Consider the following 15,887-nt stretch of genomic DNA (forward strand, 5'->3'; position numbering starts at 1 on the left):
CACTCGAGATATTTATTCACAGATCTCCAAAGGTTTGTCTCCTTTTTGCTGTGTTGATAGGCTATAAGTTTGGTGCCAGTTTTTAAATTTAAAAAAGAAGTCTCCTTTGCAATATAGCCAAAGAGATACAACGAGAAGGCAATTAATTATATATATTTTTTGTGCCAAACAGAACCTGATCAGCGCTGCAACACACTCATTCTGGAGCATAATTATCTCCTCAATGCTCCACCTAGGTATGACTATGGGGCAGCCACTTGGAGAATGCTCCTGTCACTCAAAACTCTTTTGCTCACTTGTGTGTAGTCCTGAAAAGTTAAATCTAAATCATTTGGGGAACTTTTGATAATTTGTAGTTCTGAAAGTTCTGTAGTTCTGTGTTTGTTTCGTGTGATTTATGTTTCAGTGGCCACTGGCTACAAATAATAAAAATTATTTGGGTTTGTTTCCCCCCAAACCAGAATAAATACATTAAGTTCTGCTTTTTCAGTTGCAAATTTTGTGCAGAATGCCATGTGTGCTACAGTCTGCTATAACCCTTAGTCCAGTCAATGTTTATGTGTGCAATGATGAGTGCATCTATCTGTCTGTCTGTCTATCTATGTTCCTCACTGTTTTTAGTATTTGCACTTTTGGGCATTGATAAAATATTTAAAAACCACACCAAAAAACAAACAAACCATGATACGTACAGTTGTAACAAGATTATTTTTGGTGTGGTACTTTCCTCATTTTCAAGAGTTATTTTATAGGCCAACACAGCTATCTTTACTTTTTGCAGGACTTGCATTAGATATGTATAGTAGTTTCTGTGGATAAATTCCTGTATACAGTATATACTTTGGGTTATTATGGTGGGAACATTTGGTGAAATCCCCTGATACTTTGCCTGAGCTTCCTCCACTCTGAAAAACATTGCTTGGACTGCTAATAGCTTACTCTGACTTCTTGCAGAGCCATGCTCACTGAAGAGGGGGACTATCTTATTTTATCCCAGTCTTATCACTGACATTTGTAAACTGGGAGCCTTTTTTAGGCTGACCAGTGTGATTAAAAAATGGTTTCACACTACTTATTTTTTAAAAATGTTTTAATGATATTTTAAATAATAAACTTTAGCTTTAACATAGCTATCGAACATCGAATGCATTTGGAAGAATTGGCACAAGAAAGGCAGGTTGTATTCGCCGTTGACAGATGCACAGTTCAGATTCTAAATGAACTGTGACTACTCAGAAGGAGCATTTAGGCTTGCTGCGAATAAAGCAAACTCTGTTCAACGCTTAGTGTCAGCTAATAAAACAAGGAAAATGTTGGAATGTGCTTAGAGTTGGCTAAAAAAAAGTAACCAAGATTAACGGAGGCTACTCTTGGCCAAACTGTGTCCTTGTTGAACTTTTCACATGCTTATGGCTCTTTTTTGATGCACTGGAAATATACCGCATTCACACAGGAGGACAACCAAAATGACTCTTTTCCATCTCAACTGTTCTAGTAAAATGAGGTTACCAATTAAAATAATCGTGTTTCAGCAGTGCGGTCATTTGTCACGTTAGGATACTACCCACAAACTACCCACAATACTGATGACCAGACATAAGCTTGTTAAAAATAGCCTGAGAAAAGAAAGAATGGCATGGAAACAAAAAGTCTTCAAACACACTAACAAATCCAGGAATCCATATATTTTTTTGAAGGCTCAGTGTGGTGAAGCTCCTTTTTACTGTAATATGCAATAACACAGGCAGCTGTCTCATCTCAAGTCACATCTAGCTCAGGACCCATCTGCACTTTAGGAGACACCTCTTCCCTTCACACAGCAGCGGCTGAACTATCAATCCCTCTTCTCAGGGAACTGTGGGATAACCACTCTCATATAACCAGCATGCTTAAGTCTAATTAATGCATGAAGGGGTTAAGACCATAGAGGAAGCTGTCCTGCCTGGCTAACCTCACCTTGGGAGGAATTAGGTAATCAGGCCTATTGTTCTTTCCCGGTCTGCCAGAGAAGCCCAACATGCCAGGCATTCTGAGCTTGTTGCTGCAGCTCAGATTGCATGGCTCTTGCGAGCCATGTTCCTGTACCAATAATTTAGGAACTTTCACCACTGTTAACTGAGCCAAGTGTTGCTGCCTGCACAACTTTAGCTGAATGCTGTATGGAAAAACATATGAATCTGACCTGTGGAGAGTTTGTAAGTAAACTGTTTTTAGCTTACCAAACATGTGGTCTTTTTCTATGCTAGGGGAAGAGGGAAACTTTGGAAGGAACTTAATTTTTTTAAAGGTCTAATGGCCTATCCTTCAGGGCTGCATATTTTGTGATTTTACATCTCTGCTGAGGTTCTCTTAGAGAGTACTTGCCCCAAACATAACAGGGCAGCCCACAAAGAAAAGAATAATTATTAAAATACAGTATAAATTCATTTTTAAGAAAACTGCAACTGGTGAAAGAGCTGGAGCATAACTTAGATCACAGTGTAAAACTCATTTATCTACTCTCCATCGTAACCCACTGTCCCAAAGTGAGCCATGGATAGCTGGTGGTGAGGGAACATCGTGGTCCTTTCAAGTGTTCTGAATAAACATACAGTTTCGAAATTGCATTTGGTCTTTGTTCTAAGTTTCTCTGTAAGAGCTAAGTTCCATAGCCTAGCCCACCTTGCCTCTAGAGTTAAGTCAGAAGTTGTTATGTTTGAGAAGACAGGTGCATCTTGTCCTTCTTGCACATACTGGTAAGCAAAAACAAACAAACAAACAAAAAAACCTTGTACAACTCTAGAAAAGTGAACGGATGACATTCTTATTTTCAGTGAAATACTTTTATGTAATGTGACTAAAATAAATGTGGCTTCAGATTTAATAGGGCGCAGATTAGGGCTGGGTGTATCGATACTTTGGGCTATAAACAACATTGTCAGCGTACGTCATTTCAAGAATTTGAACACACAGACACACAGCATTAGGAAGGCAGAACCTCTTCTGCAAATTCACTGCCATACTCTCAAGTCTTGCTAAAATTGGTACAACAGAAGCACCATTCAGGAAGGTGGGATTGTCACGTCCAGAGAAACTGAGAAAACAGTGAGTCACTGAATAAATGGCAAAGCGCCTCCTCTAATTAGTTCCAGCACTCTTGGCATCATGGAGTCCTCCCTGAAGTCAGAGCCAAAACTGTCATTGCCCTGATCAGATGCCCAGGTGAGACCTTTCATTAGACTTCAGTGTATGCAGGGGAGGTCCTCAAATGGTGGCTTTTAGCATGATGGAACTCTTTGTACTCCATTCTGGACTAGAGAACAGGTTGTTTTGCCATTGGGATGGTGCCCAAAGTGGCTCATAATGAAGACTAAGCCCTGCAGAGATATCATGGTGTGAGAGCCAAGTCATGATTGTGCCTTTCTCCTGATAGTCACCTTCCTCGTGCTGAGTCCATCTAACTGTCCACACTGAGAGGCAGCAGCCATCCTGGGTTTCTGATGGACATTCCCAGCCCTTCCTTATTAAGCATAGTAATTTAATTTACTGAAATTGTAAGTACTTGTATGCATTAATAGATGCTTAAATCTGATTGGTTAGTAACTGAATTCTAGAGAGATTTTAATGTTTGATGTTTTATTGTGTGTTTTTTGATATTCTGTTGGGAGCTGCCCAGAGTGGCTGGGGCAACCCAGTCAGATGGGTGGCATGATGATGATGATGATGATGATCATCATCATCATCATCATCATCTATAGTTGTTCTCATTTGATTGGCTAACATTGGCCACATGGGAGGTATTTAGTGAAGGAGAGACTCCATTTTATGTGAAGCAAGATGACTGTGTTTTAGAATCCACTGTGAACACTGCTAAGTTGAGTCGAGTGTTGGAGTGCTTCTTCTCTGCTCGAATCAAAGCTGCAGGAGAAGGTGAAAGTGGAAATCTCTCATAGGAGCAGCAAGGCATGGCTTAACTGAAATACAGAAGGGTGAGTGTTGAGCTCTGAAAAGAGAGGAAAGATACAGTTGTCTGGAAGTTAGAAGAAGAGACTGCTTGGGTAAGCATGTGACTGTAAATATTGTGTTTTAATTCATTTACAACTATAAGTTTCCACTAGTAAAGTTTTTGAATGTTAAAGTCTGGACATTGGCTTAATTTCCAAAGAAGTCATATATATAAGATATGAGCTTCTTAGCTGTGATTTCGCTACTCTTACTTCAGCATTCCTGGCACCAAAGCAGATGAAGACTAAGCTGAATTCCTTCCCAAATCATTCCCAAACGCATTTCAATGTAAACAGGTGTAAAATGATGCAACTTGGAGCAAACAAAGCAGTTACTCTCCAAAACACCAGTACCTAGGATCATCCAGTGAAGCTTACTTGTGGGGGTTCAGGACAAGACAAAGGGGTGTACTTCTTCACACAACATGTAATTAAACTATGGAATTCACAGACCACAGATTGTGGTGTGGCTTTAAAAGGGAAATGGATAAGTGCTTAGAGGATAAAGTAAGCTATCAAAAGGTACTAGCCATGGATAGAAAAGGAAAGGGGGAAAGAGAAAGAAAGGATAATCTGCCAATTTTTACCTTTATCCCATCCATTATGCACTGTCTAGAATCTGGTGCACCTCTCATTGCCATAGCTGGATATTTTGGCGAGTCACTATTTGACAAAAGTACGATATTTCTCAAATACTTTGCCTATGGGACAAGGTGCCGTTAACTGCGTAATTGGGAAAATCTCTAGGACCAGTCCAAAGTGTCATTAAAACAGCCCGTAAAGTACCCTCTGGAAACTTTAGGAGACTTTAAACTGAAGAATATTAATTAAAGTTTCACTTTATTGAAGAAATGGGCAGGATTGAAGAAATTCAGAAAATTAAAATTAACTTGAAAATAATTAAAAAGAAAGACACACCATGTGTGTTTCAAACACTTCAAAATATTAAAGGAGCCAGCAAAGAAAATTTACAGGGAGCAGGTGTTTGAAATAATTGGGATAAGTAGGGGGGGAAAGGGGAGAAATTCACTAATGCTACATATGATCTTTCAAGAATTGTTTCTGTTCTAGTCAGCCTGTTTATAATTGTATGCACTAAAGTAATAAAGATTTGAAATATGTGGCATATTCTTCAAAGGCTGTTTCGAACAAATTGTTTTTTAATTCAGACATGTTTGCAATTGATGTATGTTTGTGTCATGCCATAAAGTGTTCCCCAACTATGGCCTGGACCTCTCAAGGACAGAGAAGAAAGATCTTGATTTTTTGCAAGGCTAAGGCTTGGTGTCTAATAAAGGTAAGATAAAAGTGGTTGAGAGAACCTACGAGTCAGTCCAGACAAATGAGGCAGGAATAGAAACGGAAATAACTTGCAGTGGTAATGCTAGAACAACCTGGAAAAGGCTTGAAGAATTAGGAAGCAGACAAGGTAACCATGAGGCACACTTTCCTTGCACGGCACACATGAGTTGCTCTAATAGAAAACAGAAGATACAGAAGGACAAGAAAGGGAAGTTAACGATCACGAAAGGGAAGTGGGAGTCAGTTAAAGCTACTTACAAAGCACTTACACATTAGGGTACACATGTGTTTATGGAGGACAGGCATATCTCTGAAAGATTTTCCAGGCCAAGTCTGGTTTAGAGATAAAGAACCACAAGAACATACCCTCCCATATTCCTCTGGTGAAAACTTGGATGTCTTTTGGTGCTGCGCTGCCCCACGAGTTAGCTGGCTCGAGTGAAAGTACGGCACCATTGCAAGCACCAGCTCACCCCCCCCCCCCCGCTGAGCTTGGTGATGGTGGCAGTAGAGGGAGGAGGGAAATGGGACATTCTGGCATCAAATCAGAAGCCAGGATGGCTCCTGTAATTCCGGGAATGTCCCGGGGAAATCAAGATACTTGAGGTTGCATGCAAGAAGGGAGAGTAGGAGCCTTCAAGTTGCACATGAGCAACAGACTGAGTAGGTAATGTGGTCACCGTCATTCTGACTAGAGTGAGATGTATTATAGCAGGGTCAGCAATCCTTTTCAGCAGGGGTCCAGTCCACTGTGACTCAGACCTTGTGGGGGGCCAGACTATATTTTGAAAAGAAAAAAAAAGAATGAATTCCTATGCCCCACAAATAACCCAGAGATGCTTTTTAAATAAAAACACACATTCTACTCATGTAAAAACACACTGATTCCCACACTGTCCATGGGCCAGATTTAGAAGGCAACTGGGCCGGATCCGGGCCCCCCTCCTTAGTTTGCCTACCCATGTATTATAGTAATTATTCCCAGATTTGCACATATATCTATATATATTAGCATTCACACTTTTTATACAAATCTGTGTCATCTTTTGCTCTCTCTCTCTCTCTCTCTCTCTCTCTCTCTCTCTCTCTCTCCTGAATTCGGATGTAACAGCTTTTGTTGCAAAGATACCCTGTTCCTCAGACTGGATCTAAGGTGAATTTTCTTTCAAGCATTTTTCTTGTAATTCTCCCTGTGAATTATTATGCTGAATATTAACGGGATATTCTGTCTACATAACCACATATTATAATGCCATATCATTTGTTATCATCCAATGACATTTGCTTTCAATAATTGACATCTAATGACATTTAGATTTTATATTTGGAAACTTTTGGTCACTAGGGTGTAATGATTTTCATTGGATAGCTTATGAAGTATTATTTTTTGACAGTTACCAAATAATGAAGTGATGCAAAGAAGTGTGGTAAAACAACTGAATGCTGAGGTAAAATTCACATTCAAAAACTGGAGACCATATTTGAAATTTGAAGGGCAAAATTAGGACACAAAGACACAATCCACCCCAAACTTCCAAGTAAATAAAGTAATTGTTTATTCTACAATGACTTGTGCGCACAATTGCTATGTCTTACATTTTAATAATACAAGAGGATGTGTTAATCTACAAAAACCATCTTTTAAAAAAGATGCATTTATTAAACAAACTTCTGCATATTTTTATAGTTTAAAGTCTATTCAAGCCATTTGTTACTGTCAAGAATATGATACCGTAGAACACAGAACAGGTATTAAGTACCATGTTATACGTACTTGGAAGGCTAATGGCTTTCAAAATCTCATACATAGACCTGAACAGCATATTTACAAACTGTTAACCTTGATGCATATTTCATGTAACATTATATATAGGTAGTTAATTGTTGAACTATTAGCCTTCATGGAAGGTGAATATGTCAGCCTAAATCCAGGATTCTCAAAGTGGGAGCTGGCTCTCATTTAAAACGTGTGATAATTGATAAGAGAGGCATACCGAGTTCCTCCAAACTTGTCCCCTTTCTATGCATTAGATCTTTGTTTCCACCCGCCACTTGAATTGATGGAGAAGTCTGTGGGGCCAATGAATTAACACTCTTTTTTATTATTGTTTAGTTGCTGGGATTTTACGGTAATTTCTCTGGACTTTGCTACCTGTGTAAGTCTCAGTCAGGACCGGATTTAGGTTTGATGAGGCCCTAAGCTACTGAAGGTAATGGGGCCCTTTGTATGTCCAGCTGTCCTTTGTCAACAACAATTTGTCGCTGTTTTTTGTGTTGAATATATGCTATATGGTAATTTATGGACCTGATAGGTATCTAAAGCCATTTGCCACTGTTGCTGTATGTAGGTTTTATTTTATTTGTTTTTAATCTTATATTTTGGAAATGTACATCCAGGTTTTTTTTCCTTTAATTTTTTGGGGGGCCCCAAGAGAGTGGGGTCCTAAGCTATAGCTTGTTTAGCTTATACGTAAATCTGGCACTGGTCTCAGTATATGGTTAAATCCATGTAGACTCAATCCCCATTCTTTATTTGATTAGTTGTCCTCCCAGGCATTGAGAAAGGTTTGTGCAACCAAGTATGTCACTGCCTTGGGTGTGTTTTTAATTTAACCCAGGTAGGATGAAACACTGGAGGAAATCGTGTCCTGTCACACACTTTGAGAGCCTCTGGTCTAACGGCTTATCCACACTTACCTTTCCTCAACGCTTTCCAAACACAGCTTGGGTTTTAAAGCACCATGTCTGAGTGCTCTCTCTTCCCCTTGTCTTTCCCTGTGAAAATCCACTCTTTACTGCTGAATCAGAGCAAACAGCAATCTGCAGAAGACCCAAATTTTCATGGGGAAAGCTCTGGGGTAAAAAAAAAAAAAAAGCACTCCGACACAGAGATTTCAAGTGCACAACTGTTCCTGGAAGGCATGGGGCGAAAGTTAAGTGTGCATAAACCCTTAATGTTCCTACTGTGGATTCATGCAATATTAAGCCTCGCTTACACTGGGCATAATCACGTAGCATTATACTAGTAAAGAAAATAATGCATTAAGATACAGCATCCTTTCTTTCTGAGAGCAAAACATTTTTTAAAGGTCTTTGCAAGACTGCTGTGGACTAGTCATCACTGTCAGCTTCTGAATCACAACTGAGACCTTGCATTTTGTTCACCCGATATTATTTATATTTAAAACCATATTAGGGTCAGAGGTATGTAGCTAAAAGTCTTGTTGCTATTCGGTGGAAATTGACACACACATTTTTAGGCACCCTATCGGCAGCAATCAGCTTTTCTTCTGCAATATGAAATTGATGTAGAATTGATTGGATGGAGAGAGGAAGGAGATCTTAAAACTCCACGGCATGAGCTGCTTTGCTGCTGCAGAAATTGGTGCAAATACTAAACCCTGCCCACCCGCCATCTGTCTGATGAAATGGAATAAAACATCTGTTAGTTTTTAAGATGCCACAAGACTCTAGAAGTCATTCCAGCTTTTTGTCACCATTGAACCAGAAGCAAAACCTGAAGTTCTCATGAATTATTCTCTGAAATATGTGAGCTTTCTTAGGGACCTTGTAGATTGCTGACTGTGATTTCGGCGCATCCAAAATCTGCAGGCCTCACAACAGCAACAACAACTGAAATCCCATGTTAATTCTTGGCAATCCAAGGTTAATCACAAGTGTAAAGGTAAAGGTAAAGGGACCCCTGACCATTAGGTCCAGTCGTGACCGACTCTGGGGTTGCGGCACTCATCTCGCTTTATTGGCCGAGGGAGCTGGCGTACAGCTTCCGGGTCATGTGGCCAGCATGACTAAGCCGCTTCTGGTGAACCAGAGCAGTGCACGGAAACGGCATTTACCTTCCCGCTGGAGTGGTACCTATTTATCTACTTGCACTTTGACATGCTTTTGAACTGCTAGGTTGGCAGGAGCAGGGACCGAGCGATGGGAGCTCACCCAGTTACGAGGATTCAAACTGCCGACCTTCTGATCGGCAAGTCCTAGGTTCTGTGGTATAACCCACAGTGCCACCCGCGTCCCTTAATCACAAGTGTAGTATGCTGTAAAAAATTGATGCCTTATGTTATGGGCATTTTTGAATGTGTGGAGTGCTTAGTTGAGAGATGCTGAGCTAATAAAACTCATATAAGTCTACACAAAAATAGTATATTTTGACCTGAAAGCCCTTTCCTCCAATCACAGCTGTGTGTGCAGAATGGCTGTGATTCCTAGCAGTGAGAAAGAGACACTCTGTGCAAACCTTTTATACCATTTCAATCCATTAATTCTCAGAATGAGCTAAGCCCAGAAGAGCCTTAATATAAGAATGACTGAGTATTGCACCAATCAGTGCAGTGACACAAATGAGAGAGAACAAAATAGAGGCAGGAAGCCACTGCGAAGTGATTAAGGCCCAACTATCACCAAAAGTACACCCAATCCATAGCAGTTTGCAGTTTATGTGGACTGTATTTGTGCCACACTAAATATCCAATCGTTTTGGAATTACACCCCACTGGATTCTGAATCTTGACACGTTTATTAGGAGAAACGTCTGTTCTGTTCCCTAGTTGCAAAAGCAATCGCTGTAGTCACCTCTGCCCATCTGTGAATGAACAGCTGAAGGCAATAAAGTGCCCTCCTCAAGCAACCTGCTCTCAAACATGGTAATTCACAGTTTCTAAAACTCTTAAAAACAAAATACCGTACAGATAAGCAAAAACACACATACCGTTACACACTTACTCTCTTTGATTAGCCTGGTATAAAATCAGAAAAAACTGTGTTGCGAAACACACACACGCACAAAAAACCTGAAGGGAACAAACTGTGGTTATATCATTTATAAAATAAAAAAGCCAAGTGGAGTTAAAAGCATGCTGTTCAAAGTGCAATAAATATAGAATAATAATTTATATGAGTCTTGTAGAAGTAGCTATCTTCTAGTTGATCAAGTATTACTTTAATATAATCTTAATAGTCAAGAAAAGGTGCCTTGAACATGATACCATGATTACAACTGTTTTGAAATAGTGACTGTTGAAAGCATTATTTACAGGTGGCATTTTTCACCTCTTTCAACATATTGTCTGCAGTGCATTGTACATAGCGACAAACAAGCGTTTAGTTACATCAGACTGTTACACCTGACTGTGAAATACCTGTCAATCTCACTTAGGGATTAGTGTAAAGAAACTGAACACTGTTAGGATTACTACACAGTTCTGTGGGATCCTAAAAGCCAAGTTTGCTTTCTTTTGCTCCTTACCCAAGAACCTACAAAATAAAAGTTATTTTCCTTGTATAAGTTGTGCCTAGTTTGCAAAAACAAGGGGCTGCTTTTTTCTGGGGGGACGCAGGGGGACACATACCCCTAAAGATTTTGCGAATCGTTGTCCTTTTGTCATTTTACTGTATTTACTTTCCCTGTTCTGAACTATAAAATGGTGATTTTCTTGAGTCAAAATGAGAGTACCCCTAAAAAAAAAAATTAAGGGGGAAAAGCACTGGTTGTACTTGTTTGTGTGCCTCCATTGATAGAAACCTCTTCGATCCAGTGGTGGCTTTTGTGAATGTATGGGAAGGGGAGCAATTTTCACTGATTCCTCCCCTCCTTCTGGAGCGCTCTCAAATCTACAGGAGAAAGTGGAAGTCTGCAAACATTGCTTCCTAACCGCAATGTCGTAAAGAGCCTTCTATGAATGGACAGGCACAACTGGATATAACCCATGGCGTTCATTTGCAATGGATACCAAATGGGAACCCAACCCTCATACCTTCAGTTCAGGAGGGTTTTCACAGCAGAGCAGTCCGAGGATATAGCACTGTGAACAATGCACAGAGTTCAGCTTTGGTTCAACTCCCTATGTGGGCTCTGATGTTTTGCCCCATTCAGCAGCAAGGCAGGAAACTTCATATATTTGTAGAGGGATACACACACAGCCGCTCCCTTCCTTTGAAGTGAACGGGACAGCGGTGTGTTTCCTGTGATAGCGTTTGCAAGCACAAGGAGACCAATGGCCAGGTTGCTTATATTCAGACATTCAGAAATACAGGGCAGAACATATATCTGAGGATATGTATTAATTCAATGGAATTGATTTCTTGCTGTGTAATGTGTATGTTACCCACCAAGTGTTGCTTTTCGCAAGTTTACAGCCAGTTATTGATAAGTACAGAGCTTGGTTTTCAAAACCTCGTGGGATATGTGTGCCCTTGCATCAGTGAATCACATTGTGTCGAATAGGTTGCATTCCTCCAACTTTCTGCTTTGTTGCGCAATAAGATGCAGCAACATAAATTTATTTTCTAGCACAGGTTCCAGCGGCATGAGTAAACTTAGATAACTAATGATCTGATGGACAGCTATCACTGAAGGTGATTATTCCATATGCTGTCATTGAGGCTGATGGACAGACCACAATCCCTCCCTCATAAGAGCCACCAATTTCTCTTCTCTGACCTACTCGGCTATGCATGGTCTTCCTTCTGAAAGTCCATGAATTCCTAGAGTTATGTTGGTTCCAAGTAGGGTCTGCAAGCCTGTCCTATTTTACCTTGTTCCCTGTTCCAACTCTACCTGTACCTCACTCTATGTTGAGTGATCTCCTGAACCCAACTTACTGAAACCTTCTTCCGTGGCCTTCTGCTCCTCTGATCACTCAGTTCTGAGCATAGCCCACATTTCAAATCTCCAGCCACTGAAAAGTTTTTACAACTTACATCTAACTTGTGGTGTGGGCATGAGGTTTCTGGACTAGATCACCAACATGCTACTATCATTTCAAATCATGTGTTTCCTTCTGCCATGTGGTAGCCTCTGTTAGCATATAAGTATGTTTTGTAGGCCCCCTGTGCTTACAAAAGCTAGCACTGCAGATACCACTTTTAATGCCACCTGATAAAACAAAGATGTCTGAGCAAGCAGCAAGAATAGCCTGGAAACTACTGGGGTACCCCTGGGTGGCATGCCACTGTTTTGTCGTAAGGTGGATCTGACATTTGAAAACAGCCCTGATTAAGGCTTTGACCGATGCCAATTTATCAACGATGCCCATAGATTGTCACGAAACTCAGGGTTGCTATTGATAACACGATGGGAAATTTGAAGACAAAAATAAAAATTGTACTGGTTTTTTACTATTCCTGTAGGAGTACTCTCTTTCTGAAGCAACAGAAAGCACACAAAGACACAGAACTCTTACACGTGGTCCAATTCTAGCATAATGTTTTGTATCACTGTGTTGGCTCTTGGACATTCCCCCTGCCCCCCCAGCATCTCAGTCCTCCACATTATTGCAGGGCTGCATTTGCCTCTATCCCACTGGAAATGGCATCATAAGAGTTTACTGTCCTGTGACATCATCATGTCACATGGGGACATTCCTGCATTGCATGGGTTGGACTGCATCACCTTCGGAGCCCATCCCAACTCTACAAGTCTATTAATCTGTGACATTTGAGTGGCTTTGTAACCCAGACCCTCCCTCTCTGTCCTCCTTCTCTGGCCAACATGGCACCCTGCTCTCCCTTTTTTTGCGATATAGGATTAGCCCATTGAATTTTAGGAGCTGAGTAGGAATTTTGTGTGTGGCCTCTGATGGGACTATTGAGGCTACCTCCAACAGACTTCAGAAGCTCTCCTTGTCCACTTCACCAAGATAGCTGGCCTGCACTGTTTTCTAGTTCTTCCCTTGCAGGTCCTTGATTTTAATAAAGTTATGACCCGCCATTCCAAAACTTGTCTTACGCATTCATTTTTGGTGTGCGGCGGCAATGGTTTGTCCAGACATCTAAACAATCTTATATACAGGAAACATCCAGGAGCCCAATCATGAGTTGTGAGATTATCAAGCAAGCTGTGTGAATTTGCAAAAAAGAAAAAACCAACCCTTTCCCTCATGTGTATGTGTGCATTTATGCACACATGCACACACTCAGAGGACTAATTCCATGAGCCTTCCTATGAATGCAAAACATTGTGCCTGAATTGGTTCCACAACTTACAAAAAATTGAAATTTGAAGGATTGAATCTAAATCATTCTAATTTTCTACAAGGTCGTCCTTTCCCCCTTCTTTTTTTTCCCCAAACGAAGACAGCAGTTAGAATACCACGATCACACAAAGACATATATAATTATTAATGATTGAAAGCTGCATGTATCTTGTGCATGTTATGGAGAGAGAAAACCCTTAATACTGGCACTAAAGTGTATATTGAAATCCCTTTCCACGTTCAGCCTGCAGATTTTGTCAGAATTAGAAAAGTTGTTACGCTAAAGGAGGGGTGCTGCATTGTCATGGATTACACTTGCAATGTGAACAGCACTCTCGCCCATTGCTGGTGCAGCTGGTAGCTATCACACATACATGGCAAAAAGTTGCTGTGTTAGCAATAATTGTGTTTTTATATGCCACTTAAACCAAATCTTAGTTTCTTCGGCAAGGTCTTCTATTCATATATTTCCCAAGCTCTCCTTCCAAATGCCACAGGAATGGGAACTTTGAGAGGCTGGATAAAAGGGAAGATTCTGCCTCATTCTACAGGAAAATGAAGTTCTGCTCTTTGCAAAGCCTCCATGGGACTTTATTTTTTGATGTCTTGCAATAGAGATATTGCCATGTCGACCAATGAATTGGGGCCACATAACAACTTAAATACCCTTCATTGGCAGTGATAAATTCAGTCATATTTAGATAAATGGAAGATCTTCTATAATGAAATATGCAGGACAGCATTTTAACATTACTACAATACTACAACAGTTTAATTCTGTTGCAGCAATATCTGCAATCCTATTTTATATGAATTTTTGTGAGTGTTCAAAACGTTTTACAGGCATTGACTCAGTAATCCTTACAACAACTTGTAAGGTGGGTCAGTTTTGTTAGCCTAATACTGAGATGAGGGGCTGAGGTCGGGAGACAGCGTCTGAGGTGAAATTTGAATTAGGAGCCTCACTCAGTTCATGTTTCCCACTGCGCCAGCTGTCAAGCCAGGAAAATATTACAATTCTCAGTTTCAGAGAGCATTCTTCTTTTCTTTTACCTGCTCTGTTCAACAAAAAAAATAAATATATACTGGGATTCCTTCCATTATGATGCTTAAAGAATATGAACAAATATTCAAAGGCACAAGGTTACCAAATTTTGAGGCGGAGGCGAGATGGGGGAACACATGCTTCTCTGCATTCAAATTGTGCAGTTGCCTAAGATACCCTGGCCGAATTAAAAATGGTATCAGAGTGATATGTTAGCAGGCACAGAAAAGGCATTTCATGGTGCACTGAGAGCAAACATACTTCCATGCCATTTACACACTGCTGTAATAGAATCACTCTATTTATTATATGGTAAGAAGAGAACACCTTGTCTTAAATATTAAACTTCACACACAGTCTTCCACATTTGCTACCTGCTTCTCTCCCCCCCCCCCAAAAAATACAGTTTCTTTGAAAGCAATCCTCTCCCAGTTGAGTTCAACCCTAACCTGCTGAGCTGAGGAGATCTGGTAATCTAAAAGAAATCCCCACCATTTCTTTCAACAGCCGAGTCTGGAAAACCAGAGCTATCACGCTGAAATTCAAGCAATGATAAGAACCTCAAGCACAGATTCAAGCAGCCGCCTTTGAACAGAAACACCTTCCTGGAAACTTCAGCAGCTACTGAAAACAGCTAGAAAGCCGGGGAAGAAAGCAGTACAGTACTACTGCGACTCAATCCTGCAGCTAAAGTGGTATTGGTCCACTTAGTAAAAAGCCTCAAGTCATCACGGGGAGAAAGGGGGGAAGTTGAAGCACCAGAACTGCTGGGTTTTTTAAATTTCCAAACGTCATAGCAGCAGTAACCACACAGCAGCTTTTTCTGCAAAAGAAACAGATAAAAATCTCGTTAAAATCAGCAGCAGGATTATGTACACGTGATCCTTCAGCGACATTCTGGGCTGTTTACTGGTAGGGCTTTATCATGCGATATTTATGAATGTGGAAAATGGCCCTTAACGAATGCAGTTAAATGAATAACATTGCCTGAGTCACACTTTAATCATTCAGAGATTGCCCCCTTTCAATCTGTGGCATGCTCCACTTAATATCTAGGTTTGGTTGCCTTTGGGTGCAAAAGAACTGGAGACTTAGGCTCTCTAATATTTACTCTATTTACAAATATACAAGGCATTAAATCTGCCACCTCACACCAGATCCCCAGAGGGAGGTCCTACCTTTAGTGAACTCTCAACTCTCCCCACCCCTCTCCCTCTCTTCCAAACTACAAAGAGCTCCTAAGCTCTCCACTGTCCCTCCACAAAAGCTGCCACCTTCCTCCAGCTCTATGGAATCCATTCAAACACACAGATTCTTGACTATCTCCTAGTCAGGGCTGTTCCAAATGTTCTCAGTATAATTATTTGGGCACATTTTCAGAAAAGGGAATGACAAAAAGGCAATGGGTGTAGAACTTCTAATGACTTTGAGGTCACTCACAAGGCAGGGATTTATTTATTTTTAATTTATTTTTAGCAGCCAGACAGTACTTTCTAAAATCTTCCGTCTACCTCCCCCACACCGAATTTCCTTCTTTCTTTAAGCAGTTTTGTTTGCTTCCAC

At 40.5% G+C, this 15,887-nt stretch overlaps 1 protein-coding gene across 2 annotated transcripts in view; it reads right to left on the reverse strand.

The window, feature by feature from the left end:
- Positions 1 to 6,817: 6,817 nt before the first annotated feature.
- Positions 6,818 to 15,887, reverse strand: part of MYLK4 (myosin light chain kinase family member 4) — a 92,157-nt gene continuing 83,087 nt past the window's right edge. For both annotated transcript variants that reach the window (XM_083747263.1, XM_083747262.1), the window contains one exon: positions 6,818 to 15,147. The gene's annotated coding sequence lies outside the window, so the exon portion shown is untranslated. The remainder of the gene's footprint in view (positions 15,148 to 15,887) is intronic.

The sequence above is a fragment of the Podarcis gaigeae genome (genome assembly GCF_964106915.1).
Source record: "Podarcis gaigeae genome assembly, chromosome: 7".
Classification (NCBI taxonomy): Eukaryota; Metazoa; Chordata; class Lepidosauria; order Squamata; family Lacertidae; genus Podarcis; species Podarcis gaigeae.